Below are 7,502 nucleotides of genomic sequence, written 5' to 3' on the forward strand. Positions count from 1 at the left end.
GCTTGGCGCTGAAGACAAAAATTATGAGCAAAAAAAAAAAAAAACAAAAAAACAAAAAACCCTAGGCTTTTCCCCTAAAACCCACAATGTATGGGAGATACAACAGAGAGGGCCCCGCTACCCTTCTCATTGCTCCCAGAAAGTGTCACATGCTGTCCAGCTGTGGGACCTCTGCACCTGTCGCTTTTCTGCTTGGAAACTCTCCTCATGACTCAGGGCAAGTCAGATCCCAAGGCTTCATGCTTTCACACCACCTCGCGTCTGGACATCAAAGCACAAATCCCACTGGGTAATCATCCACTAGGATGCAAGCAGTTACTTTGTGTCTCAATCTCACACTGAACTCTAAAACCTTGAGGGTAGAAACTCAACCTGTTTCTGCTCTATGCCATGTTCCCAGTGCTTTAGATAAAGCTGTGCTCAATTTGATTGAGTAAAGGTATAACTAAGAGAAAAAGGAAAGCTCAGTTAATAGTAAGACCCTCAAGTTTATAGGTACCTGTGGCTTGAGAGGAATGTGCAAAGATCCACAGTTCCCATGGCCTGAGAGACATGGAAGAATCCCCCAGGCTACCAGTTGCCATAGGAACTGCCTCCAGGTCTCCTTGACTGTGAGGAACACCATCCTACCAGATGCCAGTGGTATGGCCAGCTCTCACCTTGCCATCCTGACTGTGCGGGACACACTCTGAGGTGGTCCCACAACCCTCAGCTCCTGGGGGTCATGCCCTGTGTAATCCCCTCCCTTAAGTGTGGGCAGACCCTGTGATCTCTCCTAATGAATAAAAGATGGCAAAGGTGATTATGCCACATGAAGACCACAACGTCCACCTTGCTGGGGACTCTCTCACCTTCACTGGCTTTAATGAAACAAGCAGCCATGTTGAGATGGAAGAAACAGGACAGTCCCCAACCAACCCCAGCCCAGAGCCAAGGCTTTCAGTCTTAGAGATATGGGGATGGAACTCCACCCAGTTGAGACTCGGATGAAACCTCAGCCCTAACTGACACTCTGACTGAAGCCCGGGAAATTTCAAAGTAGAGAACCAGTCAAGCCATGCCCAGATCCTGGCCCACAGAAACTGTGAGATAATAAAAGTATGTTACATTAAGCTACTAATTTTGTTAGTTGTTGCATAGCAAAAGAAAACAAGCTAACATGCTGAGCTGGCTACCACTCCCACTTCTTCCCCACCCCCACAGGACGCTGTGCTCATGCATGGATACTGTATTGGTTTCCTAGGGCTGCCATGACAAATCTCCACAAACCAGGTGGCCTAAAACAATGAAATCCATTCTCTTTCAGTTCTAGATGACGGAAGTCTAGAAACGGGGTGTCAGCAAGGCCACATTCTCTCTGAAAGCTATAAGAAAGAACCTTCCCTTGTCTCTTCCCATCTTCCAGTGGCTCCCAACAATCCTTGCCTTGCAGAAGCATCACTTCTGTCTCTATCTCTGTCTTCATGTGACCGTCCTCCCTATGTTTCTGTGTCCAAATTTCCTCTCTAATAAGAACACCATCCACTGGAGTAGGGTGGGCCCTAACCCAATCAATAATATGGGGTCATTAATATGGCCCCATTGTAATTTGATTACATCTGCAAAGATTCTATTTCCAAATAAGGTCATATGCACGGGTACAGGGAATGAGGACTTCAGCATATTTTTCTGGGGTACACAATTCAACTTGTAACAGATGTCATCTTCATACCCCAAAATAGAGCATGTGGATCTCCCTGCCAACTCCAGCCCTCTGGGAAGTTGCCCATTCACTACCATTCCCACCAATTCCTTGGTGCATTCATTCACCACACATTTACCACTCATTACCCACATGGGCTGCCCACCAGTGGAGAAACTGGGGAGAACGGAGACAACATCCTAGTTCTCATGGAGCTTACATTCTGACAGGGAGCACATTGAATGCCTACAAAGAAAGATGACTTCTGACCACTGCAAACGGTATGCCCAATAAAGGCAGGAATAGTAACAACAGTCATGGTGGTACAAGCTGCAGCAGCTAACATTACTTACTCTGTGCCAGGTGTTACTCTAAACGCTTGCTTTGAATTTGTGTTCTTCCTTCTCACTGAAACCCTACAAAGTAGCTATTTACCAATCCCCTTTGAAAGATGGAGAAACTGAGGCACAGAGCACTTACACACAACTAATGGCACAGACAGGACTTGAACCCAGGCAGCTGGGTTCAAGAAAGAAAACAAACCTGGGGAAACAGACTTAGATCTGGTGGTCTCAGAGAAGGGATTTTTGACTCAAGACTGGAACAACACAGGGGTGGAGGCCAGACTGTGTCAAGTGAAGGGGGGGATGCAAAGGGAGGGTGTGAAGACGGTGAAATAATCTCTAGTTGTGGAAGGGTTTAGGCCCCCCTCCCAAGGTGGGCAGCTTCTGAAATATTCAGGGTATCAAATAGTACAGATTGGGTAGAACTTACAATACTGTAACCAAGAGGGGCTCTTAGAGATCGAGGTGCTGCCTCACCCCGAGGATGTTTTCATGCACCCCCACTCCCCTTCTTGCTGCATCATCTCCTACCCGCCCAGTGTAAGCTCGGGCTGGCCCCACTGCCTGGGGTGATTAATAGGTTTAATTTATCATTAACTTCCATGGAGCTGAGCTAGGCCAGTGACGCCTCTGGAGCAGTGTGTGAGTAATCAGTGGGTGAGCAGAAGCCTCTGCATACTTATTTATATTCATTTTGCACTGGGGACATTTGTAATTTGTTTGTTTTCCTCTGGTCTGGCTTCACCTACCTGGGCTTGGATGACTGGGGCAAAACCAAGAAAGAATGGTCCAGGATACTGGGGGAGGGAGGGTGAGAGATTGTCCATGGGGACAAAAAAGGACAAAGCCAAGAAGAGACTGGGCAGAGGGTCTATGAGCAGCATCCATCCACCCTAAATCTCTGGACCTACCACGGCCAGCATCTTTACACACATGTTGCCCAAGCACATTGTGCAGGCACAGTCTGAATGCAGGAAGGTCGACATGAGAGGGTTTGGAGTCCCAGCATGCTAGGGGAGACAGCATATTACTGATTTCAAAGCCAGGTCAACAGACCCGTGGTACACAAAACTGTGTAAGCTCAAAAACAAAGGCAGAGCTCCTCATTCTCGTTCTTGGTTGGGTTTCAGGACCCAGGACTCCCAGAGCCAGCCTGAAATTCAGGCAACATATTCCCTCCTTCCCCAAATGGAATGCACACAGGTCTGGGAGCCACAGTTGAGGCCAGAGGGGAGAGGGAGGGAAAGAAAAGGTCTCCAGCATAGAGATGTGATGCAGTAAAATTTGGTTTGCTGGCAGATCATTCCCGGCCAACTGAGGTTTCAGCCCATCCAGTATCACACCCGGACCCCTGGACCAAACTCTGGGAAGAATTCACCATACCCCGCTACAGAGAATTCCCAACCAGCCCCTCAAAAGCCATGGGCTTCAATAGTGTGGTCAGAGGCATCCAACTCTTGGTTTCAGCTCAGGTCATGATCTCAGGGTCGTGAGACTGAGCCCCACATCTGGTTCTATACTTAGCGGGGAGTCTGCTAAGACTCTCTCCTTCTTCCCCTGCCACTCCCCACTGCACACTCTCTCTCTAAAATAAATAAATGTTGTTTTTTTTAAGTGGTAGAATGGGATTTTCTTCTCTCTTGCCCTTCACGTAAGAAAGTCTTGTGTCATACAATTCAGGACTAAAAGGGGACAGGCACCCTCTCTGCAAAATCCGATGCAGGAGCCCATGCAGGTGAGGTAGCACTCAGCACAGTACCCGAGACTGATTATGGGCAGACTTCTCTCAAAAGCTATACCACTGTGGGGGCAAGAGCTGCCAAAGGAGAGAGGACCACAGGCTGAGGGTCTCTGCCCACCCACATAGATGGTCCCTTGAGTCTCAGACTCCAAGTACTGCTTAAGTACCAGTTGGATGGATTAAAACCGCAAACTCAACACCCAGAGAACCAATAATCCAATCAAGAAATGGGCAGAGGACATGAACAGACATTTCTGCAAAGAAGACATCCAGATGGCCCACAGACACATGAAAAAATGCTCCACATCTCTTGGCATCAGGGAAATACAAATCAAAACCACAATGAGATACCACCTCACACCAGTCAGAATAGCTAAAAAATAGCTAAAAAAGCTAAAATTAACAAGTCAGGAAATGACAGATGCTGGCGAGGATGCGGAGAAAGGGGAACCCTCCTACACAGCTGGTGGGAATGCAAGCTGGTGCAACCACTCTGGAAAACAGTGTGGAGGTTCCTCAAAAAACTGAAAATAGAGTTACCCTATGACCCAGCGATTGCACTACTGGGTATATATCTTAAAGATACAAACGTGGTGCTCCAAAGGTCCATGATAGCCAAACTATGGAGAGAACCTAGATGTCCATCAACAGATGAATGGATAAAGAAGATGTGGTATATATATACACACACACACATACATACAATGGAATACTATGCAGCCATCAAAAGAAATGAAATCTTGCCATTTGCGACGACATGGATGGAACTAGAGGGTATTATGCTTAGCGAAGTGAGTCAGTCGGAGAAAGACAACTATCATATGATCTCCCTGATATGAGGAAGTGGAGATGCAACATGGGGGGTTTGGGGGGTAGGAAAAGAAAAAATGAAAGAAGATGGGATCGGGAGGGAGACAAACCATAAAAGACTCAATCTCAAAAAACAGACTGAGGGTTGCTGGGGGGAGTGGGGACGGGAGAGGGTGGTGGGGATATGGACATTGGGGAAGGTATGTGCTATAATGAGTGCTGTGAAGTGTGTAAATCTGGCGAGTCACAGACCTGTACCCCTGGGGACAAAAACACATTATATGTTTATTAAAAAATTAAAAAACAAAAACAAAAACCACCCCAGACTCTTCCCACCCCTGTAGAAATGCAGAGCTGCATCTGAAAGACAAAATATTCCCTGGGATTTTGTAAGTGGCAACACAGGAGAAACAAGACAACAGGCACAGAGCAGGGCAAATTGAGGCTTTGATGCAACAGTTCCAGCCATCTAGAGTTCAGGATTACCCCAATGACCCAATTGGGTCAAATATGAAGGTGAAAATTTTTAAGTTTTAACTGGGGTGTAAGGGGTGATAGCAAAGGTTTATGTAGCCTGCAGCCTGCAACATCAATTCTTCATTTCTTCTTTGTTAATAGCTTTATTGTGATATAATTCATCTACCATACAATTCACCCATCTAGAGTGTACGACTCAGTGGTTTTAGGGTATTCACAAAGTCACACAACCATCCGCACAATGTTAGAACACAGTCACAGCCAAAAGAAACGCTGTACCCTTTAGTTATCACCAACCAAATGCCCCATCATCCCTAGCCCCTAGCAACCACTAATTTACATGCTGTTCCTATGGATTTGCCAGGTCTGGACGCTTCATAGAAATGGCTTTCTTCCATCTTTGCTGGGGTCGGCATGTACCTTTCGGTCACAGTGTCTGGTTCACCTGAGCTCCAACCTGCCACAGCATCCTCATCTGTAAGTGGACCCAATCATTGCTCTTTACCCATCTAGCTGTGGGGAAGGTTACACAAGTCAACACCTTCACAGCGTCGGCACCCAGTAAGTGCTCAGCAAATGGGGGACAGTATACCTGCTTGTGTCGGTGCCTGGCTTGCTTCATACAGGCCCCACAGGGCCCTCTGCCCTAGACACAGTGCTGGGGTTCCACAAATATGTGGGGTTCCACATATTCCATACACATAGAGGGCTTAACCCAGAGCCTGCTCAGACCTAGGCCATGAAGGGAGGCATTTTTAGAATCAAGCTGATGTGGACTGCGAGTCTGGCCAAGCTTGTTATCATAACAATCAGGACCACTGGCCCTGCTGCAGGAAACTGTCTCAGTTGCCTGAAGACAAAAGCCAAGGCTGTCCTTGTTATCCAGGAGCCCGGGGCCAGGCTAGGCAGGCACTTCCGAGCAGAGTCGGAGGCCCAGGTGGCTCCTGGCAGGCCCTGGCTCGCTGGGCAGCTGTCAGTCCTGGGAGACTGCCTGCTGTGTGCTCTAGACTCCGGGGCCTGGGACAGGGGTGGGAGTAATCGGGTTACATGCTCTGGGGATTCTGCTGCTCTTGGCAGAGCCACAAACTGAGTTTGAAATGAGTAATCTGGAGCCAAGCTGCTTGTGCTGTGAGCAACGAGGCCTGGTTAACAAGTTTTCTCCACCACCGTCCCCTCTGGATCAGAGAAGGGGGCTGGGGAAGCAGCCCCAAACCAGCCCCACGGGTAATGGATAAGTCAGCTTCCCTTGCTGTGATGGAGATGAGGGGCATAGCTGACCCTGAGCAAAGTAAGAAGGGACTCTTTCCAGGAAATGTCCAGAATAGGCAAATCCAGAGATAGAAAGTAGATGTGTGGCCAGGGGCTATGGAGAGTGGGAGATAAAGGGTATGTGTTTCTTTTGAGGGTGATGAAAATGTTCAAAAATTGACTGAGGTGATCGCTGCACAACAGCGAACACACTTAAAACCAAAGACTTGTACACTTTAAAGGGGTGAACTGATGGGATGTGAATTAGATCTCAATGAAGTTGCTACAAAAACAAGAACGTTAGTGGGGTAGGGAGTGGAGGACAACTTCACGTAGGTACTACTCTTCTGTCCACAAAACCAAAGGTCTTCTCAAATCCTCCCATAAGAACAAAAGTAAGAGCTAAGACGTATGAGGTACTTCACAGAGGAGGAAACTGCGGCCCAGAGGGGCTAATTCTCTTGCCCAACGTCACACAGCAGCAAATGGCAGACTGGGCTATATTGCCCGTGACTGATAAGCAAATAAAACACTCAGTGGGGCACCAGGGAAGAAGGAGGAAATACTTTAGGAGAGATGTGTGTACTTGACACTTGTAAATAGAATAACCGAAGCACCTGTTGTGGCCAAGGACAGACCTTTGCTGCATTTCAGTGCATGACCCATAGCAGAGAATCATCCTTTCTGGGACTGGGTCTGTCAAGGTCTTAATCAGTCTCAGCGTCTGTGCCCTGGTCTTCCTGCTCTGGCTATCTCTCAGGGTCCCCTGAGGCAGGGGAGTCTGGAGCCAACACAAGTCGATCTGATAAAGATCCAACTCTCGGGGACAGGCTCCGGCATGCTGCAGACTCCGCAGACGTCTGCAGAAGGGCTGTAACTCAATAGAGAATTCTGTTAATATGGTTGCTGCCTGCTCTAACCCCCTCAGCTTGTCTAACCACTATGGAGATAACAGAGGCTGGAGGCTACCGGGTCCTGATTACATTTCCTCCCCTCTCGCCGCCCTAGAAAGAAGATGGGCTTTGTCAGGCGTCTGCTGCCACCTACAGCAGCTGCAACACAAGGCATGTCTCCAGCCAGACCTGGAGAAGCAGAGCAGGACACTTCAGCGGAGAAATGGAGCACCAGAGCTCTGAGTCTGAGATCTGACCCTGAAGACCTTCCCATACCCTCAGGCCAGGCTTGGGGAAAAGATTCAAGA

The sequence above is a fragment of the Meles meles genome, chromosome 21 (assembly GCF_922984935.1).
Source record: "Meles meles chromosome 21, mMelMel3.1 paternal haplotype, whole genome shotgun sequence".
In the NCBI taxonomy this organism is placed as follows: Eukaryota; Metazoa; Chordata; class Mammalia; order Carnivora; family Mustelidae; genus Meles; species Meles meles.